This window comes from Pongo pygmaeus, chromosome 14 (genome assembly GCF_028885625.2).
Source record: "Pongo pygmaeus isolate AG05252 chromosome 14, NHGRI_mPonPyg2-v2.0_pri, whole genome shotgun sequence".
Taxonomy (NCBI): domain Eukaryota; kingdom Metazoa; phylum Chordata; class Mammalia; order Primates; family Hominidae; genus Pongo; species Pongo pygmaeus.
The window spans coordinates 102,888,713-102,899,495 of NC_072387.2; positions in this window are offsets into that span (position 1 = coordinate 102,888,713).

Sequence of the window (10,783 nt, forward strand, 5' to 3'; positions counted from 1 at the left end):
TTTCCAAACTATGTATCTGACAAAGGTCTAATATATAGAATCTATAAGGAACTTACATTTGCAAACAAACAAACAAAAAAAAAACCTTACTAAAAAGTGAGCAAAAGACGTAGACGATTTTCAAAAGAAGAGATACACACAGCCAACAAGCATATGAAAAAATGCTCATCATCACTAATAATTAGAGAAATGCAAATCAAAACCACAGTGAGATACCATCTTACACCAGTCAGAATGGCTATTACTGAAAAGTAAAAAAAAAAAATAACAGATGCTGGCAGGAGAAAAGGGAACACATACGCTAGTGGTGGGAATGTAAATTAGCTCAACCACTGTGGAAAGCAGTTTGGAGATCTCTCAAAGAACTTAAAACAGAACTACCATTCAATCCAGTAATCCCACTATTGGGTATATATCTGAGAAATATAAAACATTCTACCATAAAGACACATGCACACGTATGTTTATCACAGCACTACTTGCAATAGCAAAGACATGGAATCAACCTAAATTTCCAGCAACAGTAGACTGGATAAAGAACTATGGTACACATGCACCATGGAATACTACGCAGCCACATAACAAGAATAAGATTGTGCCCTTTGCAGCAACATGGATGGAGCTGGAGGTCATTATCCTAAGTGAACTAATGCAGGAAGAGAAAACCAAATGTTACATGTTCTCACTTATAGGTGGGAGCTAAACATTAAGTACATATGAACACAAGGGAAAAACAGACACCAGGGTTTACTTTACAGCGGAGGGTGAGAGGAGGGACAGGATCAAAAAACCACCTATTGGGTACTATGCTTATTACCTGGATGATGAAACAACCTGTACACCAAACCCTCATGACCTACAACTTATCTATATAACAAACCTGCGCAAGTACCCCTGAACCTAAAATAAAGTTTAAAAAAAAAAAAAGTTCTGCATTATTTTAACATACTTTGAGTAAGTGCCTGCCTAAAAAAGACAGTCTTTCATTTTGCTAAGATGAAGGACTGCATTCTCTTTGTGAGTGATCTTTGAATGTAATCACAATGCCAGCTTTTCTACAGTCTGTCCTAACTTTCTACATAACAGTGTCAAAAAGCAAAAATAAACAAGGTGCAATGATGCACACCTATAGTCTCAGCTACCTGAGAGGCTGAGGCAGGAGGATCACTTGAGCTCAGGAGCTCGAATCAATCCTAGGCAACATAGTGAGGCCCATATCTGAAGAAAAAAAAAGTATTTAATTAGCTGGGTGTGGTGTCTCATGCCTGTAGTCCCAGCTACTCGGGAGGCTGAAGAAGGAGGATCAGAAAGATCACTTGAGGCCAGGAGCTCAAGGCTGCAGTGAGCTATGATGACACCCCTGCACTCTAGCCTAGGGGACAGAGCGAGAAGCCATATCTCTAAAATAAATAGATAAATAAAAAATATAAGGACATAAAAATCTCACTTGAATTATATCAATATTATTAATTTGAAAATATGGAGTCTACCATGAGTCCATCATTGTTCTGTGTAAGGGAACACTGAAGTTGAAGTATCAACAAATTTATTAAAATTAGTTTTATCATTTTGATGTTGGGCCCATAGCCCTTGAATAATCAAAGTGGCCATTTAAAATATTTCACAATGTTGATAATTGCTGAGGGTGGGTGATGGGTACATGGGGATTGATTCCATTATTCCATCTAATTCTGTGTATATTTTGAAATTTTCATGATAAAAATTGAAAAGTAAAATAATTTACATGAAATGGGTTAAAGCATGTTTAATTTACAATGATTAATTTTCTAAAACTTAAATTCTGAACTTTTCTCCATACTATATGTACAATTTTCCAGTTAACAGAGTTTGAAAATGCAAATCTTTTATTTAAACAAGGATGAACAGTAAAACAATATGTTTGCATAGGTATAAACTGTGCATTGTAAACATCTTTACTATGTTGTAAATGTTACTTTATAAAATGACATGTCTGAAATTTTATATTGGAAGGGATCTTCTTATATAGAAAAGTTATATCATATTTATAGATTCATTTTTAACAACCTAGCATTTTATTTTAGGATCAATAATTCTGTCTTTATAAGAAAACTAATTCTATTGGGCACTTTTTTGTATGGTTTTATTGTTAAATGTATTTGCAATTGGACAAGCTGTTTCATTTTCCACATTTAATACACTTTAATCACCATAAAATAATAAAAGCATTTTAGATTTATAAGAACTTTAGAAATCATCTGAACTATGAAATAATTATGGGCAAGTCCAATGACTTCAACATTATATCCCTAATTTTGAGCATTCAACAAAAAAGCATTGCACTGAATATATTTAGTATATTTTCCCATCTGGCGTGGGGCTTTTGCCCATAACATTCCTGACTGATGGATGTGTTAGTCTCTATACAAATCCTTCCAGTAACAAGGTTCTCATTTTTCAGGTGTTTATTAAATATCCCTGTGTTAGTTTTCTAAGGTTGCTATTATCATCTACCCCAATCTGAATGGTTTAAAACAACAAACATTTATTCTCTCACTGTTCTAGAGGCCAAAAGTCCAATATCAAGGTGTCAGTAGGGCCACACTCCCTCTGCGTGGGAGAGAATCTTTCCTTTCCTCTTCCTAGCTTTTGGTGGTTGGCTGGTCACTCTTCTGCATTCCTCGGTTCACAGCTGCAGCACTTCAATCTCTGCCTCCATCGTCACATGCCATTCTTCTCCTTATGTCTGTGTCTTTATGTGATATTTACCCCTCCTGAGTCTGTGTTGAAATTTCCTTCTACTTATAAAGACACCAGTCATATTGAGTTAGGGCTCACCCCAATCACCAGCCTCATCTCAATTTGAGCCCAGCTGCAAAGACCTTATTTCCGATAAGAACACATTCCTAGATCTTGAGAGTAAGGACTTTCTGTATCTTTTGAGGGACATAATTCACGCCATAACACTAATATACAAGGGACACAGTTGTAGAAAGTGGAGGGTGTTCTTTGGACAATCCCTAAATTCTCTAGAATGAGGTTTTCTCATTTTTAAGGTAGTCGAATGAAATTGCATGATAATAAAAGATAGAAACACCTACTGTGGATGGATCATATGCTAGGCAAAAGTTCTGTCCACCATGCAGTAATAACTCTGAACCTCCCAAAGACTCCACTAGCTAGCAAGTCCAGCCCCATTTTATGGTTATACATACTTGAGGCATAGAGAGGTAAAGTAGCTTTTCCAAGCTCACACAACTAGTAAATGAAGACGTCGGGAAACATATTCAAGCAATCTATGTTTCAACCCCATCTTGATTAGATCGGATAGTTCATTCTGAGTCTTAGATCCTTGCTTCAAACTTTCACTACTGCTCTTAGCTGTGCCTTAGCACTCACTGCTCCTTCCATGCAAAGTCCTTTAAATATTTGAAGATGGCTATTATGGTCTAACTAGTCTTTTCTTCCTCAAGATAAACATTGTAAGATCTTTCAATCATTTTTTATGTTGAATCACTTTCAAATCTTTCAATTTGAATAATCCTTAGTTCATTATGCAGAATACTGGAATTATGATTACCTACATTACAGTGCTTCTAACTGAAGTTTATATATATATGAACAAAACCTTATGATTATCCAGAATTCACGAATTACATGATGTGAATTGAATAAATGCATTTTTATAGATTTCGTATTAGTAGGGGTGGAGTTAATAAAGCTTCCTACACATTTTGATACTGCTGTTCTACTTTGAAGGCTAGGCAACTCTGAATATTTTGAAGGATTCATAATAACTATTACTTCCCCATTTGTGATAAAAAGATCAAGTAAAATGGATGTGAAGGGCCTTAGGGATTGTTTCATGTAAAATTGCAATGCCCCTTTTTATATCACATCTCCGCTCCCAAGAGATTTCTGAAAGGATTTAGTCAAACGTGAAACTTTTTGTTCTATTTGTAAGTAATGGATTTTTATTTCAGAATCAAATCTAATATGCTGCTTTCTATTTTTGGACCTTAAAATAGCACAATAAGCTCTTAGATCTTCATTGGGGTCCACATACATGTGTCTGCAATTGGATTAGATAAATTGGAACTTCATGAAAATGAGATAGAGTTAAAGTATTTCATGGTCTGGTTTCTTAATAAGAAATAATATAATTGTATCATGGTGCCCTGGTGCTAGACAAATTCTGAAGCCAACTGTAGGCTTTTATCAAAAATTAAACTTTGACGTAGAGCCAAGATTCTGGTTTTCAGTTAAGATGCTTTATATCTATGGCAGCTTTGCACTTCATGGACTAATTGCCATAATACATGGTTATTGATGCAGAATCCTCCATGGTTCCTTTTGCTCTAACAGACTTGCATGTTAAAAATGGAAGCTTTAACATATTTAATAGCACAAGTGACTAAGTTGTCAGAAATTTTCACACTTAAATGCTGACAGCCTCATCCCCTTGAAGTAAGGACATTCTCTTTTTCCTATTCTTCATTCACTCTTCTGCCTGTTATCATTAATATTGCTCGGATTGTCAGATGCTGGCATCTGGCAAATCCAATTCTTACTGGCCCAGAGCATGTGCTAATTATATCCTACAGCTAATTAGAAAGCATCCTCTTTGCTAGAGAACAGTTTATTTAGCTCATCAATGAATAAGACTTGGTTTGAATCTTGATTTAAAAATCAAAGGGAACTGGAAATGGGATGAGGTAGAGGAAAAGATACCCTTCATAATGCAGGAATCCTTGTTAGTTAAATTTTAAAAATGAATATAGATTTTGCATAAGGTCTGGAAGGAGGGGAATTTAGACTAAAACACTAAAACTAGAGAAATTAAAGAATATATTTACATTTCAAGAAACTTACTTATGTTTAAAATATGTTATTTTAAAATCTCAAAATAACTGTAGTAGAGGCATCAGTGACCTAATTTTAACACAGGTCAGATTCCTTAGAAAGGGATTGGGAAGCTTGTGTTTTATTGATGAATATTTCGTGAACAACATACATGATTCAATACTTGTGCTTAGATTGGGTTCTTCTGAACAATCAAATTTCTGTAGTCAGTATTTAATTGTCCTGTAGTCAGTAATTTAATTACTTACAGAGGATTTACTAAAGAAAAGTTACAGTTCCTTATATTACCTGAGCTTTACCATGACTTTGGAGATGACTTAGGTAGGTATTAACCATTCAGATATATATAATAACCTGGTTCATTCACTTTTTTTCCTCTTTATCTGCCCAGTCAAATCTGAGCACTACATGTAGCACAGAAAGACATTTGCATGCTAATTTTCAAAATTGCTGTCAATTTATCATGACTAATTAAAAAGTGAAGCTCCATAACATTTTAAGCCAGTGGTTCTCCACCCTGGCTGCACTTTACAATCATCTAGGGAAGCTTTTTAAAAATATTCAATATTGTCCCCCACTTCCCACCTCCCCACATACAAATTCATTCAGAATTTCTGGGCATGGGACCCAGGAAACATTTTTTTTTTAAGTCTTCTGGGTGATTCAAATGTGTCTGTAGATTGAGAATAATCATTCTATGAGATAGTTGGTCACAAAAGATTCAGAAGCCATAATAAAGCTTTCTTGAATTTCTTAAGAAACAGATAAAAGCAGGAGGTCAATTAATGAAAATAAGTAGTTATTTTAGCTTGGATAATCTCAGAGATATCTGTGTCCTACACAGCAGGGTTCTGTAAGGGGCACATGGATACCTCTGAGAAGCTGATGATGACTTCTCGCTGCCAAAGCATGCAAACACATGAAACTGGCATGGATGATGATAAATTTCACAGAGAATCAGATCAGAATCTGTGAATCCCTGAAAGAAGGAATGTCCTCAGAGATAAAAGAACTGAAATCAAAAAATAAAGCCCCCAATTTTATGTACTGAGCCATGCAGGCAGAGATTATATTGACGAATAATGATTTTTAAGATAGAAAAACTTTCCCCAAGGACATTTACTTGTTTCATTTTAAGAGAATAAGATGGCTGGGCGTGTTGGCTCACACCTGTAATCCCAGCACTTTGGGAGGCCAAGGTGGGTGGATCACGAAGTCAGAAGATCCAGACCATCCTAACACGGTGAAAACCCGTCTCTACTAAAAATACAAAAAATTAGCCGGGCATGATGGTGGGCGCCTGTAGTCCCAGCTACTTGGGAGGCTGAGGCAGGAGAATCTCTTGAACCCAGGAGGCAGAGGTTGCAGTGAGCCGAAATCGCTGCACTCCAGCCTGGGTGAAAGAGCGAGACTCCGTCTCAAAAAAACAAACAAACAAACAAAAAAAAATACACACGCTTCCTGAGAAGACCTAATTCTTTCCTGAATCTCACGCTCTTCCCTCCTGATTGGTGTATCTTGCACCTAAAATAAAGAGGACTCATGCATTCCTTATTCTAGTCTAGCTTCCTGATTATTAAAAAAAAAAAAAATTCAAATTTTATCTATTCCCTTTCCTTTAAATTATATTAGACTGATGCTATTAAAGCAGACCTCCAAATTTTAAAGTCCTTTAGATTTCAACCTCAAATTACTAAGGGGTACAGTAGCTATCCACTCCGAAGTCTATTTTATAGTCTAAACTTTATTTCATTCTTTCGCTCTACAATCACCACCCAATGCTGTCTGATTTTCTTTGAACCATTCTTAGATGATCTCATTCAAATCATGTTCTTTAAATGTTCTCAATTCACCTTTTTCTATTACAACCCTAGAAGTGTAAGGTGTTAAAATCAACTCTGAAGTTATTCTAGCTATATTCACTCAGCCTAATAATTCCTAGATTATGCTATGCTTTTTTAAAGCACACAATTAGCAACTCATTGGGTAGTTTGAATCAAAGAATTTCTTAGAAGTTATCACATGTAAATCCATTGGCCTGCATAAGTAATCCAAACTATATCAAATTTTTTTAAGCTAAGAATATTTTGAGATTCCTATTCATGCTGTTTTTTGTCTCTTTTCAGTCAATTCGTTATCCCTAAAATATTGTTATTAATAGGCAAGTAGCAGACTAGATTCGTATCAGTGGCACACTAAACATCATGGTGCATGTTTCCAACACAGGAAGGAATGAAGAACTGATAAAAAGGACTAGAAAGGTAACTGACAAAAAGACTATAGTACAAAAGTTGATATGTATATACAAATGTATCTCCGCAGAAACGTACTGTGGAAGATCAGTAAAAAAAAATAGTTTTCCACCAAACAGTAGGGCACCTAAGGAATACTGAAGAAGTGGTACACATAGCATGGCCCTTCTGATTCCTACTTTTGTGTGCTAGTAGGTAGTGTGTTGGATTGGAGATTAAAATATCTATGGCACCGAATAACAGGAAAAATGTCATTTAAATCAAAGCTAAACTCTTGATTCTCTGGTAATTAGATTTAATTTTATTACAGTCATTAATATTGACTAGTCCCTGTAGGTGAGTTCTCCTTACAGGACCCTTATGCATGCTTATATGGGACTTACTTGAAGGTAGGCCCTTACTATGTAACTTATGTGTATTTATATACTTATGAATATTGTAATTTACTCTATTCTCCCTAAAGTCTACCCATTTCAACTTCTTACATGGATATCTTTCTTGGTTTATAGTTTATAGTTTATTCCATATAGTTTCATATATAGATGATGATTAGAAAAAGCAATTGGAAAATAATATAAAGCTTAGCTCATCCCTAAGAAGCAGAAAATTCATTATATAATATGTAAAATTTTGCACGCAGTAAATACCCATTTAATATTTAAAGAAAGAGAGTAGAATTCAGAATCACTCTTGCCAATATATATCCAAGCTACTACAAAAGAACATTTATGATTGCCATAAAATTTACCAAGAATTTCTGGAGAAAATATTTTTATCCAAAATATCCTTTCATTATCAAAATATTCTTTGGTGCTTTATAATTATCTAAACAATTATATGATACCAGAATATGAGATATCACATTGTAGCTCTACAATTTTTCACTTCTTCTATAATTCTTATTTATAGAATTTATCAAATTTGAGTTTCATCACAAATCTAAGTTCAAATACTAAGAATTTTTACTGGAGAATAAGAGGCCTTAGCTCAAATACTAGCTATACTAAGAAGTAAACTATTTAGTATTTCACAAATACTAAGATCAAATTTTGACCCTTCTATAGTCCACTGTACTGCGCTGTAGCTGTGAGTCATCACTTTTGGGAGGCTCTCTTCAGTAGGAGTTAAGAGCCCAGCCAACAGACTATAATTACATTATTCAATGATCTGCAGCCTGTGCCTCAAGCAACCTCTCACATTAGTAGTGGCAGTGAAAGCTGGAAAACTATGTGTACAAATTAAAACAGAGAAAAATAAATCAGAAGTAAAAACCATTGTTTGTAAAGGGGCTTCAGGTTAGAAAAATTACTGTTTCAGCATCTGAGATCTCACTCAAATTCAAATGTTGGTCCGATCAAGAATCCGTCCAAAAAAGTATGTGCTTAAACCACTTTGGGTTGAGTATATTTGCTGGAGAGTTAAACTGGTGTAACCTAGGCCATCAGCAGGAACATTTTAACTAATGGCAGCTAGTGTTTGCTAATTTCCAGCTTGAAACATCAAAATATAAATATGAAAAACGATAATTTAACAAGTAATCATCAATATTTGATTAATACAGAGAAATCTCTCCCCAACCACTCACCAACTAGACTTCTGAATACAGTCAGAAAAGTACTGTTACCTCCAAGTCACTGGTTTAAAAAAACAAGTAAATGTGTGTGTGTGTGTGTGTTTGTGTGTGTGTTATTTTAGTCCATTCAGGCTGCTAGAACAAAATACCTTGGACTGGGTAATTTATAAACAACAGGAATTTGTTAATTTATTTCTCAGTGTTCTCGAGGTTGGGAAGTCCAAGATCAAGGTGTCAGCAGATTCAGTGTCCAGTGAGGGCCCACTCTCTACTTCTAAGACGGTGCTTCTTGCTCACGTGGTGAAAGCGGCAAATAAGCTCTCTTGGGCCTCTTTTTAAGAGCACAAATCCAATTAATGAGGGCTCCATCCTCATGACCTTTTCGCATCCCAAAGCCTTCACCTCTTAATACCAACTCATTGGGGCTTAGATTTCAACATATGAATTCTGGAGAAACACAAACATTCAGAACACAGCATTGCCCAAAGACCTTATCTCCTAATTCCATCACCTTGAGGGTTAGAATATCAATACATGAATTTGGGCAGCACAAACTTTTAGACTATTATATATATTTTTTCATAGTAATATGTGTAATATATAGTAATATATACAAATGTATAATATATTTATAATTATATATTCTCAATATTAATTAAAAGAAATATGTACCTACTTAAATCAGCCAGTAGCCTAGTGGAACAAATCATGTATATCAGGTTGGATTTCAAACATGGGCAAAAGAACAACCTTTGTTTGCATCACAAAAGGAACTATGCCTGGTTGGAACACAGCCACACCACTAAGCGATCCACTGATAACTTGTGGCTCAAAATGTTTCTATCATCCTATTCCTTTCTTTGCTAGTACTACACACACTTTGATGTTGAGATAACATGTACACTTCACATGCAAGACACAATAGGAGCAGAAATTGCTCCCTTGATTTAGCCAGTAGTTATTTATGAATGTTGAACAGTGCAAAATCGTGGTTATCTGCAGATCCTCATCAATAACACCTCATACTATTTCTGCAAAGGCAAATGCACTTGGACATTCAATATTTTTTCTTCACAATTATTTGAATTTTCTCTGAACAGAAGTAGAAAATAGGTCATCGTACCCATGGTTTAAATAGCAAGACAGTTTATTTTAGATTGTGTTGAAAGCCAATAGCTTAGATGTTCTAATAAATAAAATTGCTCCTCCTTTCACAATGTAAAATGCCAGAATGCTGTTACTTCTTTTCAGGCTATTGTATACAAGATAGTTCTATGGGTAAAAATCCCTTAAGTGTTCCAGACCCTATCAGTGAAATTTAGTTGTTCTAACTGAAAAATAAAAACTATAACACCTAAGAAGCAAGAATAGATAACACTTGGAAAATCACAACTGCAGAGACCATTTCAAAGGAAACAAGTAGCAAAAAATTAAAACCCTCCTATTTTTAACATTAGTTATAACTTAGGTTACACTTGAGACATTTTAGGCATTCATCAAGTAACTGCTTATTAAAACTATTTGAAGGACTCTAGACAAGACCACAAAGAAGGCAAAATCTCCAGAAGCAATTTTGTTCACCTACTTCTGCTCCTTCATCCCTTCACAAGTCTGGGGACTTGATCCATCTCTATCTGCCTGATGTCCCCAAAATGGATCTTGTCACTGTGTTATTCTGAACATGCCATTTTGTTAAATCCTTACTTGTCTCTCTTCTTCATGAAAGCATACCTGCCCTTTTGTTTCCTCAGAACATGTCAGATAGTGGTATTCCAATTCCACCTTGAGTGACTTTCTTTTAGGCACTCTATTTAAAAATCTATGTGACACTGGGATTAAAATAAGCATCTCCCTTATTCCAGGAAAGATAATGTATTTAGACTATTTATATTATTTCTTTATTCACATATTCTTTCTTCTTCTCTCTTTCCTTCTTTCTTTCGACATTCTTTTAAGGCCTTAGGAGCTGTTGTTAACCCCAATGACACTGTTTCTTGAAGGAACAGCCTCTTACATATCTTTGAACAGTACCTAATAATAGCACTTGGTAATTACTCAATAACTGTTAGTTGAACTTAACCAAATTACCTCAAATTTAGTCCATAGTTGTGTATAA